Source organism: Canis lupus, chromosome 2 (assembly GCF_003254725.2).
Source record: "Canis lupus dingo isolate Sandy chromosome 2, ASM325472v2, whole genome shotgun sequence".
Classification (NCBI taxonomy): domain Eukaryota; kingdom Metazoa; phylum Chordata; class Mammalia; order Carnivora; family Canidae; genus Canis; species Canis lupus.
Window position 1 is genome coordinate 16,013,501 of NC_064244.1, and position 18,390 is coordinate 16,031,890.

Consider the following 18,390-nt stretch of genomic DNA (forward strand, 5'->3'; position numbering starts at 1 on the left):
ATACACTAATGTGAATACTTTTAATCTTTCTTCAGCTATGAATGTTTTTGTTTTTTTGAGGTAGAATTCTTTTGCAGTTGTACCAGAAGACACAGAAAAGACTTTCTGGTTAACTTAGAACATATCAATTTACCAGTCTCTTTTAGATTTAGACCATGCAAGACTTCTTTTGAACCACTAATACCAGATAATTTTTTTTTCCATTAGTGAAAGTGAATTCTTTGTCAATATATTAAATCATTATATAAAGAAATAAAAATAGATTTTTATACATAATTATGTGGTAAAAATAGATTAGCTTTTAAAGATTGAAGTATAATTGATATACAATATCCTGTCAGTTTCAGATGTACATCATAGTGGTTTGGTATTTTGATACATTGCAAAATGGTCTCCATGATAAGTCTAGTTAACATCTGTTACCATAGGAAGTTGTTATAATGTATTTTTTTAAGATTTTATTTATTTGAGAGAGAGCCGAGAGCATTCAAGCTGAACAGGGAGTCTGTTATGGGACTCAATCCCCAGGACCCTGGGATTATGACCTGAGCCAAAGGTAGACGCTTAACCTACTGAGCCATCGAGGTACCTGAAAGTTATTGTAATATTGACAGTATTCTTTATGTTGAACATTATATCCCCATAACTAATTTATTTTATAACTGGAAGCTTGTACCTCTTAATCCCTTCATCTATTTCACCTGCCCCTTTAGTCCCTACCTCCTCTATACTCTGTTCCCTGTATTTTTAAGTCTCTGTTTTGTTCGTTTTTAGTTTACATATGTAAGATAGATCACACAGTATTTGTCTTTCTCTGATTATTTCACTTAGCATAATACTGTCGAGGTCCCTCCATATTGTCACAAAATCAAGATTTCATTATTTTTTTAGGGCTGAGTAATATTCCAGTGTATGTATATATACATACACATACATACAGATGGACACCACAGCTTCTTTATTCATCTATCATTGTAATTCGGTTGCTTCCATATCATGGCTATTATAAATAGTGCCACATGGAACATAGGATTGCATAGATCTCTTTGAATTGGTGTTTTTGTTTTCTTTAGATAAATGCCCAGAAGTAAAATTGCTGGATCATGTGGTAGTTCTACTTTTAATTTTTCCAGGAACCTCCATTACTGTTTTCCATAGTAACTACACCAGTTTACATTCTCCCTAACAGTTTGAGTGTTCCCTTTTCTCCACATCTCACCAAATCTTATTTTAGTTTTCATACTAACCCATCTGACCAGTGTGAGGTAATACCTCATTGTAGTTTCTAAAATTTTGTAAAGATTTTTAAAAAATTTATTTATTTGAGAGCGAGAAAAGAGAGCAATGAGCAGTGTGAAGGGCAGAGGGAGAAATGAACCCCCCACTAAGCAGGGGACCCCATGCGGGACTCCATCAGGACTCCATCCTGGGACTCCAGACCAAGACATGAGCAGAAAGCACACACTTAATCAACTAAGCCACCCAGGCGCCTCTCATCTAGTTTTGATTTGCATTTCCCTTGTGATTCATGATATTGAGCATCTTTTCAAGTTCCTGCTGGCCATCTGTAAGTTGTCTTTGGGAAAGAGTCCTGTGCCTCATTTTTTAATCAGATTGTTGTTTTGTTTTGCTATTGAGTTCTGTAAGTTCTTTTTATATTTTGGCTGTATGATTTGCAACCATCTTCTCCCACTATTCAGTAGGTTGCCTTTTCATTTGGTGTTTCCTTTGCTATGCATAAGATTTTTAGTTTGATGTAATCCTGTTTGTTTTAGCTTTTTTTGTTCTTGCCCAGGGAGACTGATCCAAAAAAAAGTGTCACTATGACCAATACCAAAGAGTCTGTCTGTTCCCTTCTAGGAGTTTTATGGTTTCAGGTCTTACATTCATATCTTTTAATCCATTTTGACTTAATTTCTGTTTATGGTATAAGGTAGTAGTTGAGTTTCATTCTTTTGCGTGTGGCCGTACAGTTTTCCCAGCACCATTTATTGAAGAGACCGTCTTTCCCCCTTTTTATATTCTTGCCTTTTCTTATTATAGGTTAATTGGCCATACATGCATTTGTTTGTTTTTGTGGTCTCTATTCTGTCCCATTGGTCTCTGTATCTGTTTTTTGTTTTGGTACCATACTGTTTTGATCAGTGTAGCTTTGTTGTATAGTTTGAAATCAGGGAGTGAGATACCTCCAGCTTGGACTATTTTAGGGTCTGCTGTATGGACATTTTAACAATAGTAGTTCTTCCAATGCATGAGGGTGATACATCTTTCTTTTACATATTTGTGTCTTCAGTTTCTGTCATAACTGTCCTATAGTTTTCAGAGTATAGGTCTTTCACCTACCCCTTCATCCTAGGGATTTTACTCTTGATGCAATTATAAATGGGATTGTTTTCTTAATTTCTCTGATAGGTTATTAGTTATAGAAGTGCAACTGATTTTTGTATATTAGTTTTTATATCCCGTGATTTAACTGAATTCATTTGTTAGTTTAGTTTTAATAGTTTCTTTGGTGGCATCTAATTTTCAATATATATAGTGTGTCACCTGTAAATAGTGACACTTTTACTCCTCCTTACCAATTTGGATGCCTCTGTTTCTTTTTCTTGCCTATTTGCTGTGGCTAGGATTTCCTACCATATTTGAATACAAGTGGTAAGAGTGAGCATCTTGTTCCTAATCTTAGAGAAAAAGCTTTTTCATTGAGTATGATGATAACTATGGGTTTGTCATATATGGCCTTTATTATGTTGAGATATATTCCCTCTGCATATGCTTTCTTGAGAGCTTCTGTCAGAAATAGATGTTGAATTTTGTCAAAAGCTTTTTCTATATTTATTGAAATGATCATATGATTTTTATCCTTTATTTTGTTAATGTGTGTCATGTTGATTGACTTGTGGGTATTGAACCATCTCTGGAATAAATCCCATTTTATCATGGCTTATGATCCCTTTAATGTATTTTTGGATTTAGTTTGCTAATGTTTTATTGAGGATTTTTGCATCTATATTCATAAGGTTATTGGCCTATACTTTTCTTCTTTTGTGTTGTCTTTTTCTGGTTTTGGTATCAAGGTAGTGCTGGCCTCATAAACGGACTTTGAAAGCATTCCTTCCTGTTTACATTTTTGGAGTAATTGAGGAAGATAGGTACTAACACTTCTTTAATTGTTTGGTAGAATTCATCTGGTCCTTGACTCTTTTTTTTTAATTGCTGGTTCAGTTTTATTACTTGTAATTAGTCTATTCATATTTTCTATTTTTTTTTTTTCATGATTCAGTCTTAGAAGGCTGTGTGTTTCTAGGAATTTATCCACTTCTGGTTTTTCCAATTTGTTGACTTGCAATTGTAGTAATCTCTTAGGATCTTTTGTATTTGTTGTCAGTCATAATTTCCCTTCTTTGGTTTTTGATTGTATTAGAACCATGTCCATTTTTTCTTGAGGATTCTGGCTACAGGTTTATCAAATTTTATCTTTTCAAAGAACCAGCTTTTAGTTTCATTGATCTTTTCTAATTTTTTAAAGTTCTATTTCATTTATTTCCACTGTGATCTTTATTATTTCCTTCTACTAGCTTTGGGTTTTCCTCCACCCCCTAGTTCTTTAGGTATGAACTTGGACTGTTTATATGAAATATATCTTGTTTCTTGGTGGTGGCCTGTATTGCTATAAACTTCCCTCTCATGACTAGTTTTGCAGGGTCCATAGATTTTGGTATGTTGTATTTCCATTTTCATTTGTCTCAAGGTATTTTTTTTTTTATTTCTTCTTTGATTTCTTAGTTGATCCTTTGGTTGTTTAGCAGCATGTTATTCATTTTCATGTATTTATGTATTTTTTTTTGCAGTTTTCTATTTGTAATTGCTTTCTAGTTCCATGCTATTGTAGTCAGAAAAGATGCTTGATATGTTTTCAACCTCTTGAATTTATTAAAACTCATTTTGTTGCCTAACATGTGTTCTATCTTGGAGAATGTTCCATGAGCACTAGAGAGGAATGTGTATTCTGCCTTTGGACGGAATGTTCTGTAATTATCTGTTAAGTCCATCTGGCCTAACATGTCTTTTAAGGTCAATGTTTCCTTGTTGGTTTTCTGTCTGGATTATCTATCCATTGATATAAGTGGGGTCTTAAAGTCCCCTACAGTTATTGCATTGCTGTTGATTTCTCCCTTTATGTCTGTTCATATTCCCTTTATATATAGTAAGTGCTCCTCTATTGGGTGCACATATATTCACAAATGTATCCTCTTCTTAGAATGCCCGTCTTTGCCTTTTGTTCCGATCTTTGTTTTTTAAGTCTATTTTGTATGATTAGAGTATTGCTACTCCTGCTTTTTGTTTTCATTTGCATAGGATATTTTTCCCATCCTTTCACTTTCAGGTTTTGTGTGTCTTTAGGCAGCATAAAGATGGCTCTTAGATTATTCAGTCACTTGCTGTCTTATGATCAGAGCATTCCCACTTCAAGTAATTATTGGGAAAGATGCCCTTACTGCCATTCTGTTCATTGTTTTCTGGTGGTTTTTGTAGTTTTTTTGTAGGTTTTTGTGGTTTTTCTTCTCTGTGTTGCCTTCTGCTCTCTTCCTTTGTGGTCTGCTGCTTTTCTTTATTGTTATTGTGGGTTCCTTTATCTTTATTTTTGGCATATCATTTATAGGTTTTTGGTTTGTGGTTACTCTGAGTTTTATATCTATATCTATATATCAGTATATATATCAGTCTATTTTAAGTCTCTAATTGCTAAAGTTTGAATGTATTCTAAAAGTCCTAAACGTTTTTACTCCCTCATATACATTTTATGTTCTTGACATCATTTTACATCTTTTTTACAACCCTTAACCACATGATGCAGTTATAGTTGACTTTAGTATTTTTCTCATTTCACCTTCATAGTAGCTTTTTTTTTTTTTTTAAGATTTTATTTATTTGTTTATGAGAGACACAGAGAGGCAGAGACATATGGAGAAGGAGAAGGCTCCCTGTGAGGGGTCCAACATGGTACTCAATCCTAGGACCCGGGATCATGCCCTGAGCCGAAGGTGAACTCTCAACTGCTGAGCCACCCAGGCGTCCTCAAAGTAGCTTTTTAAGTAGCGCATTCACTGCCTTTATATATATTTGCCTCTACTGGGGAGATTTTTTCCCCTTAATTTTCTTATTTCTAGTTATAGCCTTTTTTCTTTTCCACTTAAAACTTTTGCACATTTTCTGTAAGGTTGGTTTACTGGTGAGGAACTCCTTTAATTTTCACTTGTGTGAGAGACTCTTCCTTCAGTGCTTTTTTTTTTTTTTTTTAAGATTTTTAAAAAAGATTTTATTTATTTATTCATGAGAGATAGAGAGAGAGAGAGACAGAGACAGAGACACAGGCAGAGGGAGAAGTAGGCCCCATGCAGCAAGCCTGATGTTGGACTCAATCCCAGGTCTTCAGGATCACAACCTGGGCCCAAGGTGGTGCTAAACCATCAAGCCACCTGGGCAGCCCTTTTTTTTTTAATATTTAAAATTTTTTATTCATGAGAGAGAGGCAGAGGGAGAAGGAGAAATAGACTCCCCACTGAACAGGGAGCCCGATGCAGGGTTCAGTCCCAGGACCCTGGGATCTTGACCTGAGCCAAAGGTAGATGCTTAACTGACTGAGCCACCCAGGTATTCCTTGTCCTTCAGTTCTGAATGATAGAGTATAATTTTGTTAATGATATAAAATGACATTGTGGTTGTTCCATTCAGTTGACTTTAGAAATATTTTTTTGTAGGATATAGTAATAGATGAGTAAGAATTAATAAGTAGTATATTACATTTAAAAAAGGAAGCAACAGTGTTTTTCTAGGCATTCTCATCCATGTGTCCTTTTTCCTTCTCATTCTCTCCTAAAAAAGCAAAAAAACAAAAACGTAGGTATTTTGAAAAGAGTGTATAAGAAATTAAAATCCAAGCAAATCTTTATGAAAACTCGGTGAATGAAAAGGTCATATCTAGCTAAGGGAGGGATTTTCCTGTATCTAAGGATTATGCATCAGTAGTAGCTCCTGGAATGAACTTATTTTCTAGAAGATGTTTCCAACTGTTAAATGGTGTAAATAACATTTCCAAAATATATCACTTATTTTCATTATTTGAGAATCTATTAATACCTTACATTATCTGTTTCTTACATTCACATACACATGTGTATATAAATATACACACACATTTAATATATGTATAGATATAAATAAAACCTTAATAGTAAACTACATGCAGAAAAAGTGCCCATAGGTGTATATACCTTGATGACTGTTCACACCTTAGATACATCTGTGTAAATAGCACGTTTTGGAGTCTATTTTATTAAACAAGCGATTTTCCTTGGTTTGTGTAAGAGGAAGAGGCACTGATCTATGTTGTGAATGTGCAGGTTGGCTGAAAATGTCTGGTTATTTCTACCTCTGGCCTTTTTCTGACATAGATGCTCAAGGTCAGGCTCTCTGTCCTAAAACAGTGGCATCTTGATCATCCATTAGTCTGCCTAATTTTCAGAGGAGAATCTTGACCTTGCCTATTTCAGCTTCCCCAAAGCTGCAGTGGGCTGGCTTTTTATTCAAGTCTGCATTCTTGTAATGCTCCTCAGCTTTACAGAAAAATCTTAGCTCTGCTCCTAGACTTCCTGTTAAGGCAGGTGGATTTGTATTTGTCCAATGACTCTGGCATGTCCCTAGGGAGAACAAACAAGCTCCCTGCCATCCAAGATTTATCAAAGTCTTGTTTGAAGAAAAGCAATATTTAGGGAGGAGTGCCTAAAGGAGGCACTCCTATAATACATTATATTAGTTTTAAATATACTTTTGGATCAAGTCAGATTAGCAAAAGGACAGCCTCCTTATATCATGTTTTATTGACATACCAACAGACTTTTACTGAATTGTTAGTTGCTGTGATATTAGCAGGTGTTGTCATGGTCAACTCAGGACATACTCTAGAGGTGTTATAGATCCTCTAGCCCCATCACTTAATATTTTTCCTTCTCAGTGAAAGCACATGGGTTCCGTGGCCTGTGACTGTCACCTGTCCTTAAACAACATATTCCTCAAATTTCTCTGTTCGTTCCAGAAAAATAGTCAGTACTTCTGCAAATAGGAAAGGTGTATTTCAAATCTTGATTAATTATTTTTCTTAGAAATCATATATGTGAGCTTCCTTCTGTTTTTTGGAATTAAGCACATGCAGTTTAAAACATTTGTAAGACTTTATTTTAGAGCAGTTTCAGGTTCACAGCAAAATTGAGGGGGAAGATATAGAGTGTCCCATAGACTCCCTAACTCCCCCCCACACATCCATAGGGACCTGTGTTACAAACATCCCCCCTGACTGGTACATTGTTACAGTTGAGGCACCAACAGTGACACATCATAATCACCTGAAGCCCATAGTTTGTTTTTATAGTTCACTCTTGATGTTGCTTATTCTGTGGGTTTAGACAAATGTATAGTGACATGTACACATCATCATGGCATCATACAGAGTATTCTCACTGCTCTAAAAATCCTTTGTGTTCCACCTACTATTGCTTCACTCCTAAACCTTGTAATCATAGTTTTACCGTGTTCATAGTTTTGCCTCTTTTAGGATGTCCTATAATGGAATTCTGCAGTATGTAGTCTACTCAGATTGGTTTCCTCCCTTTAGTAATATGCATTAAGTTTCCTCCATGTGGGGGTTCCTGGGTGGTACAGTTGGTTAAGCATCCGACTCTTGGTTTTGGCTCAGGTCATGACGTGCTGTGGGATCAAGCCCTACATTGGGGTCTGCATGCTCAGTGGGGAGCCTGCTTGAGATTCTCTCTTCCTCTGCCCTTCCACTTGTGCTCGCTTGCTCTGTCTCTAAAATAAATGGATAAATCTTAAAAAAGTTTTCTCCATGTGTTTTCGTAGCTTGATACCTCATTTCCTTTTAGTGGTGAATAATCCATTGTGTAGATGTACAGAATTTATTAATCCATTTACCTACTGAAGGACATCTTGGTCACTTTAAGGTTTTGAGAGTTATGAATAAAACTGCTACAAATATCCACATGCAGGTTTTTGTGTGAACATAAGTTTTTAACTCCTTTGGGTAGATACCAATGAGCATGATTGCTGGATGGTGTAATGACTGTGTTTTTTAAGAAGCTGCCAAACTGTCTTCCAGAGTGGTTGTACTGTTTGGCATTCCTACCAGCAATGAGTGAGAATGTTTGTTGCTCTATGTTCTCACCAGGATTTTATGGTGTTGGTGTTCCAGATTTTGGCAATTCATATGAGCAGGTCATGGTACCTCATTGTTATTTAATTGCATTTCCCTAATGACATGATGTGGAGATCTCTGTTGATAGGCCTTTTTTGTCATCTGTATATCTTCTTTGGTGAGATGTCTCTTAAACTCTTTGGCCCAATTTTTATCAGATGGTCTGTTTTAAGAATTTTTTGGGGGACGCCTGACTGGCTCAGTCAGTGGAACATGAAGCTTTTGATCTTGGGGTTGTAAGTTCGAGTCCCACATTGGGTGTAGAGATCACTTAAAATCTTTTTAAAAAATTTTATTTATTTTTAAAGATATTATTTATTTGAGAGAGAGAGTGGGAGCACAAGCAGGGGGCAGTGGGAGAAGTAGCTCCCTGCTGAGCAGGAAGCCCGATGAGAGGCTTGATCCTAGGACCCTGAGACCCTGATGGGAACTTAAGGCAGACAATTAACCTACTGAGCCACCCAGGTGCTCCCCCCACCAAAAAAAAAGTTTTTTTGTATACTTTGTATAACATCTTTATCAACTGTGTCTTTTGTAAGTATTTTCTCCTAGCCTGTGGCTTGTCTTGTCTGTTGATACTGTCTTTTGCAGAATAGAACTTTTCAATTTTAATGAAATCCACTTCATCAGTTATTTTCTGCATGGATTGTGCTTCTGGATTGTATCTAAAAAGGGATCACCATGCCCAAGGTCATCTAGAGTTTCTCTTGTTTTCTAGGAGTTTTATAGTTTTGCATTTTCCATTTAGGTCTGTGATTCATTTCGTGAAATATTTTGATTCATTTTGTGAAATATTTTAATTCTTTAAAAAATTAAACATGCCAATTGCATTACCTTGCATGACAAGGTAAAATGATCCTGCCTTTAATTACTGAGTTCAGTTCTACTGATTCAGCCAGCTGTTTCACTTACTGTTGTATGAAAATATCCAAAAAACAAATTGTTGGGGGCAGTCCCACAAGGAGATCCTTGGTGTCCTTGAATGTCACTAGAGGAAAAGTAACATGTAGTGATTTCAAAGGACTATGGTCTTCCAAACAACTCTCAAGCTTTATAACTCTTTCTCAAAAACAGCAACCCAAACAGTACAGCTGGTATTATCTGATAAATTCCTCAGAGACATTTCTAACTTGTCATTTGATATTTTTATACATCTTTTACAGTGAATGCTTTCATTTCCTCTTGAACGTCTAAGAAAAACAGAATGAAGTGTATTCATGTGAAGAGGGTCCTATAAACAGGATTGTGAAGTATCTGCCCAATTCCCCTCAATCTAGGAAGGAAAGTGTAGGTTGCTACTCTTGGTGTTTCTTTTTCTCTTTTAAATTAAAAGAATGGTTTTTGAATTTCATTATTTATTTATTTTATTACAATTTTTAGAAAAGATTTTATTTATTTATTCATGAGAGACACAGAGAGAGGCAGAGACACAGGCAGAGGGAGAAGCAGGCTCTCTATAGGAAGCCCTATATAGGGTTCAGTCCCTATGTGGGACCCTATGTGGGACTCAGTCCCGGGACTCTGGGATCATACCCTGAGCCAAAGGCAGACGTTCAAATGCTGAGACACCCAGGCATCCCTTGAACTTCTTTTTTTCCTTTTTTTTTTTTTTTTTTTTTGAACTTCATTTTTAAAGCCTGGACTGCTGGGTTACCTGTGTATTGTGATGATCGCCATATATACCTGGTAAATGTAGCATTGGAGGAGAAATTCATGACTTTTTGCCAAATGAAAGTATAGTCAGTGATTCTTTTAGCTGCTAAGATGGGCCTTAACTTCATCCTCAGGCATATTGAGGTTGTCAGGTCCCTCCAGGACTAGCTCAAATACCTCCTTATTCTTGAAGCTTGTCACCCTCCTAACTGGCCATCTCAAAGTCTAGTGGCATCTTCCAGCTTTGAGTCATTGGACGGAGAAGTTGTTCTGGATCTAGGAGATCATCAAATTCCTCTCTTTAGCCTTCCTGTGGGGAAAATCGGGCCTGGGGATTATAGGGCTGACTGTGGCCATGTTGCTCTTACTAGGAAAATCCCAGAGTCCAGATTCCCAGAGTCCCAACTCCTGTCTCCTTCTTTTCTGGTATTCCATCCTTTTTGAATACTTCAGTCTTACGCACTTTGAATCAAAGTTTTGAAATACAGTGATCTTATTATTATTATTTTTTTCAGTTTGAAGCACTACTTACTAGTTTTATCTTTGAAATAGTTAAACTTTGCAGACCAACCTCTGTGGATAATTCATGGTTTTATGTTGATGGTGATTTTGTTATAAATGGCATGGATTCACCTTTTTGCTTAGGTGTCCTGGTTCGTTAGCATCCTAAAGAGGAGGAGGACTTAGGCCCAAGTTGATCTCACATAAGCCAGACTCATGAAATTCAGTTAAAGTCAACCACAATTGATTGAGCTCTTACTGAAGTCCAGCCCCTTTTTGGGTGTTGAGGACATGGCATTGAACAACTATTGTCTTGGAGCTTTCTTGGGAAGGAAGTAGCAAACCCTAGTTGGTTCCCTTTTTCCATTATTAATGCTAGAGATTGGAATGAGAACAGCAGGGCAAGTTTTTTTCCTTCTGACAAAGCTCCTAATTCAGATGAACAAGGTTTTATACAAAAGCAGTGATATTTATATAATCCCTGATTCCATGGATTCTGCTGCTCCAGCGAAACTGTCTTGACCTATAGACAGTGTGTGGTAGAAGCAGAAGAGGAACTTTAGAATAGAGTTGCTGAACTTCTTAATCTCATTTTCTATATATGTGAACTAATAATAGCTCGTGACGAATATCAAATGAGGTTCCTATGATAACTGGTGTAGCAAATAAGAGATGCTCAGTAAATGGCTGTTGTTGCTCTCATTGTTAAATACAGGATAGTTGTGGAAATAAAGATCAGAGAGTGCTTACATTTTCTTCCTGTAGTAGCTTAGTTCTTAGTCTTCTTTGTTTTCTTGTGGCACAAATTGGGCTCATGGGAATAATATCCTGCTTCCAAGAATGGATCCAGGAAACCAGCTGAAATCCGACCTCTCAGGAAAGCTCTGGCATGAGAGTGGCACATTATTGGGAGGTATTGTGTCCAGTAGTTAAAACTCTGGGCTGAGCCACCTCGGGCAAGCTACTTAAACCATCTCCCTAAATCTTCTTATCTATAAATTAGGGATAAACCTATATTAAGTATTGGACAGGGTTGTTATGAGATTGAATGAGTTTATAGGGGTGAGGTGCTTTGAACAATTCTTTTTGTTAGTAGTACTATTTTTTTGTTACTAAGAAAATCTTGATTCTGGTAAGAGTAAATCATAAGCTTTCATAGTTAATTTGTAACAATTCAATCTCTTTTTTTGTTTTTATTTATTTGATGGAGAAAGAGCATGACAGCATAAGTAGGAGGAGAGAGAGAGGGAGAGCAGGTTCCCTGCTAAGGCTCAGTCCCAGGACCCCAGTATCATGACCTGAGCCAAAGGCAGATGCCTAACTGACTGAGCTACCCAGGCACCCCTCAACCTCATCTTCATACACCAGTTTCTTATGTCATATTGCCCTTCCATATTTAAATATTGTCTGAATGGAAGCATTACTTTTGTGTTCTTATTAAGTAGATTAGTTATAATATGGTTCGTTATTAGGGAACACTTTTGACATTACTATTTAAGACCTGTCAGTCTGGGAGTTGAAAAAATTATTGCATTTGCAATAGGTTTCTTTTGTTGTTGTTTTGACAGCTTGAATGCTTTATGAGTCATGAGTTGATAATTAAAGGTGATCAAAACGCATAAGGAAGTCCCAGTAATTATAGGAAAAGAAAGTCCTCACTCTTGAGCAAAAGCAAAATGTAATCAGAGATGAATTTGCTCCCTATTATTTGTAATAAGGAAGAATAGTGTGAGTCTGAAATATTATGCCCTAACCTTTTCCCAACTGTTTTTGCAAGTGCCTTTTAGACAATAAAATGGAAAAATACAGACAATAAAATGTAAAAATACAGACAATAAAATGGCTTACAAGGTGCTGTATGATCTAACTCCTGCCTACATTTCCTTTCAAATTTTATCACAATTTCTCTGTGGCTCATTATGTTTCAGCCACACTGCCCTTTCAGTACCCTGGGCTCTTCCTGAGAACCTCAGCTCATGATGGACCTTCTGCTAGAATGCGCTCCTCTCTCACTTGATTGTCCCCTCCATACCCCTTTAATTCAGGTCTGTTTAATTTCACCTTCTTAGAGTAACTTCCCTCTGTTAAAAAAAACAATATTCAGGTAAATTTGAGGATCTAATTGGCTTGATTAAATGATTCGAGTATTGGGCAGTATCCCTCCTAGCAAGAAGAGGGGAGCTCTGAGTTCTACAAAATGGGAGGTTTTTTTTAAGTGGGGCAAGAAAGTTATCAGCAAGGGAAAAGGGTGGTTCTAGGCAAGACAGTTTTCCCTTAGGGGGAAGGATAGGGGGACTCTTACCATGCAGATAACCTCATCTCCCATTGTGGGATGGAGAGGGCCTGTGTGGCAACCTCATTGACCTGATTGGAGAAACATTTTTCTTAGAGATTTTGTTTATTTGAGGTGGGGTACAGGGGAGAAGCAAAGGGAGGGAAAGAAGCAGACTCCCTACTGAGCAGGGAGCCTGATGTGGGATTCGATCCCAGGACTTTGGGATCCTGACCTGAGCCAAAGAGAGACACTTAACCAACTGAGCCACCCAGGCATCCCTGGAAAATTCTTGACTGACGCCCCCTGCATTTCTGGGGGAGGTTCAGACTGCCATTAGATTAGGAACTAAGCCCCAGTTTGGGTCGTGGCCTAACTGATGCCATATTGGGCCTGTGGTTTTCTTTTTAACACCTGTTTACCCAATGTAAGATATGTCCCCCTCCCATATTCATTCTTTCAAATAGTATTAACCAACCCACTTTTTCTTTACTGTGTTTATCACAGTTAGTAGTTTATTGGTTATTCATGTATTTGAGTACTTCTGTGTTCCATCTTTTTGCTTTGGCAGCTCTATGAAAGGAAGGGCCATATCTGTTTTGTTCACCACAGTATACCCAGTGCAAAAAGGAAGTGGCTGACTCATAATAAATATGCTAATTATTTTTTTAGGTATAAAGGCCTTTTGATGTGACCTGGGCTGCTAATTCTGTCCCTTTAAGTACTCCTTGTTTATCTTTGTATCATTCATCTGTTGGCTCAGGTGCACCTGTCTTTAAAAATAGTAGCAATAGAAACTCAGTACCTCTGTTGGAAACTTAGGGGATGATCTCTTGTCTTCTTTTTCCTCATTTCCTGATGGGGTGTAGGTGTTGAGTGCTGTTTCGTCAGCACCTCAGCACGGTGCGTGATGCTGGTGTTTCCTACATCTCCGGCCACTTAGTGTTTCCCGGGATGTCTCTGCTCATTTCTATCTTCTTACCCATGACCTCTGCTAATAAAACTGGTAGAGAAAGTGTCTTCTGAACAGTATTTTTTTTTCAATTTTCCTAGATCATCTTTACTGAAGGGTTTTTTTGGGGGAAAAAGTGGGTAATGCAAAACATTTTTATATTAAAACAAATGCAGATAATATTGAATAGAATATAAAATTTACATTACTTTTTGAGACAAAGTAAGAGACATCAAAGACATTTCAAGGTAGGCTGCTCATGAGCTTCAGGCTGTATTCCTAAACCCTGAGGGAGAGAGGAGACCCCTGCATGCTCACTCTAATATTATGGGCGCTGCTCCTTTGATAGAGAAGTCTGAGAAGCAGCAAATTAAGTGCTTACTCATTTGGCAACATCCCAGTGGATTAAATTAGTGAAACCATATGCTTTCTCATCCTAGAGCATTTGAACCTGCTTTAAAAAGGCCTGAGTAAATAGGAGCTTTATGCTTGAGTTGAAATTATTTCCCTCTAAAATGGCATTTTTTCTCCTGTGAATGCTAACGTGCCTAACTGAGAGTATGACATGCGAGGTGGTCAATATCCTAAGTGCCCTGTGGATCTAAGTGTGCATTACCAGGTAGGAAGGAAAAGCAAATTACTCACTTTCTGCAACAACAACGACAATTAAAAACTGAAGAAAAGATTATAAGATGATAATCTGTACAGAAAATCTGATATACACTTATAACTGTATAATGATATAATTCAGGGACTGGCAAAGACTTCACTCTTAGAGAAGAGGCCACTGCTACAGTATTTGCTTCTCATATTTTTACGACAAGAATTTCTTTTGTGTGGTCGCTGGGTGGGAGGGAGGAAGCCATTATGTCTTCCTTTCCAAATCTTGCTTGTTCTCTGTAATTTTCTCTTTGTTTTTGTTGTTGGCAACAATTTGTTACTTTGCAGTAAGAGACTGAAGGAGAGGATACCCAGTGGAGAGATTTTCCAGGGTCATTATAGCAATAGATTCTTTTTTTTTTTTTTGAAGGATGAGAGACAGGGTTAATCAAACGTGCTTAGAAGCATTTAATGGGAGGCAGATTCTGATGGCTGCTGAGGCTTTAGGGTCTACTAAAGAAAGGTAATTAATAATCTCCCATGTAATTTACCTTATTATATTTCTTAAGTTTTATGGAATTCTTTCTTTCTTGAGAAAGCCTTACAATTTTACAAAGCTTTAAAATTAAGATTCAAATCACATGACGACCTGCCTATACCCCTCGTAAAATGCAACTTTTTTTTTTCCTTCCCTGTTTAAATAAGGACTCTGGAGCAAAAACGGCCCGTTTCAGGATAACAGAAGGAGACTATCAGTGGTAAATTATGTAGTGCTGGGAAAAAGAACAAAAAAGGCAGACATCGAACACCTCCATTTTCCCAAGATTAAATGATTATTAAAAAAAGCGCGCCACACTGTATAGAAATCAACCTTCTCTCCCATAATTCTGTGCATCTGGGACTATAGAAATGTCACTGTCCCTGCCCCACATCTTCAAATTAACATTCTCAAGTCACAACAATAAGTCTTCCCAAAGGGGGACCTTCTGGAAAAACAAGCTATTTCCTCGGCTCATATTTCCCTCTTTTTGTAGCATGCACCAGCAATCTATCCAAGAAGTATATATTGGGGAGTAAGGAGGGGATCCACCAGCAAGCCCAGTTGTTGACAGCCATAAGATTAGAGACAAGCACAAAGGGATAGGTCAACATACTGACAAAAAATCCCGTGACAGCTTGGGAATAACTCTTCATCTCACTCGTGGTAGAAACCCTACTGTCCAGTGCATAGGTATTGATGAGGTAGGCCAGTGAGTTACAGAGCCACAAAGAAACGATGTCACCTAGGAGGCGAGGAATAAGACCCGCAAAAAATCCTAGGAGGCCCTCTTCGCGATAGATGGTTACTATGGAGTCATAAAGTCCACAGTACTTGGATTCTCTGCCAATGAAGTGTACCATAGATCTCAGTGTGATCACGTGGAAGGGATGTGTGATGAGGGTAGCAGCGGAACGGGCCATCATTTCTCGAGTTGTCTCCTTGATAACTTGGTCGAAGGAAGGTGTGACTTCTTTCTGTACATTTCCAGAGCCTAAATCCTCGACCTTGTCACATTCCTGGTAATGCTGTAAAACTTTACCACGGACCACAGTTCCAAGGACACCTGAACACAGTCTTGGAGTTAAGCCTGTGAACAACCCACGCTTCCCATCGATGATTGCAATGTGCCGAGCATAACAAAACAGACCAGGAAGCTGACATACTTGCCGCCCAAAAATATTTCATCCTCTTGTTGGAGGAGGAAGAGGCTCATATCCCACCTGGATGAGCACCTTCACGTACATGAGCGGCTGGGACAGGATGGTGAGGCCCGGGCCCAGGAGCACCTGACTGGCTGCGTCCGCCGTGATGGCACCCGCGGACTGAACAGTATTTTTAGATTTCTGAATATCAACAGTGTTTCTACCGTTGTTCCAGTAAATTAATCTTTCAGACACGGTTCAGAACATGCCCTTTCCTTCTTGGGCCACCTTCCTCATATAAACTCCTCAGTCTGGCTGTTCTTTTCTAATCTTAACTCCCACTGTCATTCCAACACATACCTTTTATTTTATCCCAACTGTAATAAACAGTTTCTCTAACGTGTCTTCGGCTTCCCACTTCCATATGTTTGCTCAAGCTGTTGGGGACGGCATAGATTCATGCTTGGGCTCTGTAGTTAGATTCTGGGTACTGATGTTTGTAGTCTGAAATTCTCTTTTGTTTAGAAAACCCTCCAAGACCAAGGCTGGTGTCCATCTTGCCGATTTCCACTCTAATTCTGCGATTATGGCAGATACCAGGCAGGTGGAATTTAAAACCTCAGCCTCTCATGTGTCAGGCTGGTGCTATGGCTCCGATGGTCTCGAGTGAGCACTGGGTTTCCTCACTGTACTTATTTACTTTTTTTAAGAATTTAAATTCAGTTAGCCAGTATATAGTACATGCTTTGTTTCAGATGTAGTGTTCAATTTATCAGTTGCGTCTAACACCCAGTGCTCACATCATGTGCCCTCCTTCACGCCCATCACCAAATTCAGGATAAAGAAGGTGTGTGTGTGTGTGTGTATACACATATATACATATTTATATACACACTATGGAATATTACTTAGCCATCGGAAAGGGCGAATACTTACCACTTACATAAACATGGTTGGAACTGGAGGGTATTATGCTAAGTGAAATAAGTTAGAGAAAGACAATTATCATATGGTTTCACTCATATATGGAATATAAGAAACAAACAGTGCAGAGGATCATAGGGGAAGGGAGGGAGACAAACCATGAGAGACTCAACTCTAGGAAACAAAGTGAGGGTTTCTGGAGGGGTAGTGGGTAGAGGGATGGGGTAATTTTCTTTGCCTACCAGGCCAGCATCCAGTTCTCTGGTCCCAGTTGCTCCTCCTGGTCCTCCCTAGGGTGAGACTTCTCCTTGGTCCCTGCAGCCCTGTCTTCTCTGGAGCTGCCTTTTCTGGAAACTGAAGCCTTGCCTCTGGAATTGAATCTGGGGCTCACACATCAGGCAGGTCTCTGACACCAGCTGGATATCCCACAGCTTAACTCCATTCTGACACAGCCTAGGGGCAGTAGTAGGCCAGTCCCACACAAGACTGGCCCTCCCCTCCCCCTTTTCAGAAGCGAGTTCATGTTGTCACCTGTGCTTCTGACCCACCAGCCCTAAACCAGAGGTTCCTAGCACTCCGTCCTCAGGTTCAATTACTTTGCTGAAGTAGTTCACTGAACTCAGGAAAACCGTTTGCTTACTAGATGACCAGTTTCTTATAACATATAACTCAGAACAGCCAGGTGGAAGAGATGCAGAGGACAAGGTAAAGGGGAGAGGGACATGGAGTTGGATACCCTCTCCTGTGCACCACTCTCCCCATGCCTCCTTGTGTTCACCAACCTTGGAAGCTCCCCGAACTCTGTCCTTTTGGGCTTTCATTGGACATGGGTGATTGGGATCAGTATCCAGCCCCTCCGACCTCCAGGGACTGAAAGTGCTAACCCAAATCATTTAGTTGGCTCCCCTGGCAGTCAGCCTCCATACTTAGAGGTTTTCCAGAAGTCACCTCAGTAACCTCAACTCAGGGTTGCTTGAAAGGAGTGGGGGATGTGATGAATAGCAAAAGACACCTTTGATTGCTTTTAAGCACTTTGGAAATTCTAAGGATTTTATGAGCCTGGGAGAAGACCAAATACATATTTATTATCACAGTATTCTTACAGGATGCTCGAGAACAAAGATTAAGAAAAAAACTTTGAGACATTGTATCCGGTGCAGCTTAGTTTATTTAAGTAACTTGGGGACAGGACCTGTGGGCAGAAAGGGCTGTCCCTTTGCTGTATGAAGCTGGTGGTTGCATGCCTCATGCTCATGGGGGAGGAAACATGCAGCGAGTGTTAGATCATAGATGTCTTCTTTGAATTTCTACTTATAAAATGACTTTGCAGGATTCTCTGGTGCTTATCATTGAGTTAGAAATTATGTGTTTTTTATGTGTTGTAAAAATTGGGAGGGTGGTGGTGATATGAAAGACCAAAGTTTGGGAGCTGCTGATTTAATTACTGACACATAGCTGTTTCTGTTTAGCTTTGAGCTGATATATTGTATTTTTTATTTTTTTTAAGATTATTTATTTATTCATGATAGACATAGA

General features: G+C 38.5%; 1 protein-coding gene and 1 pseudogene across 6 annotated transcripts in view; one reads left to right on the forward strand and one right to left on the reverse strand.

The window, feature by feature from the left end:
* The window catches only part of MPP7 (MAGUK p55 scaffold protein 7), a 313,879-nt gene that overhangs the window by 32,452 nt on the left and 263,037 nt on the right, over positions 1–18,390 (forward strand). The gene's annotated exons all lie outside the window — the stretch shown is intronic.
* Positions 15,058–16,126, reverse strand: LOC112670277 (mitochondrial carrier homolog 2-like; annotated as a pseudogene).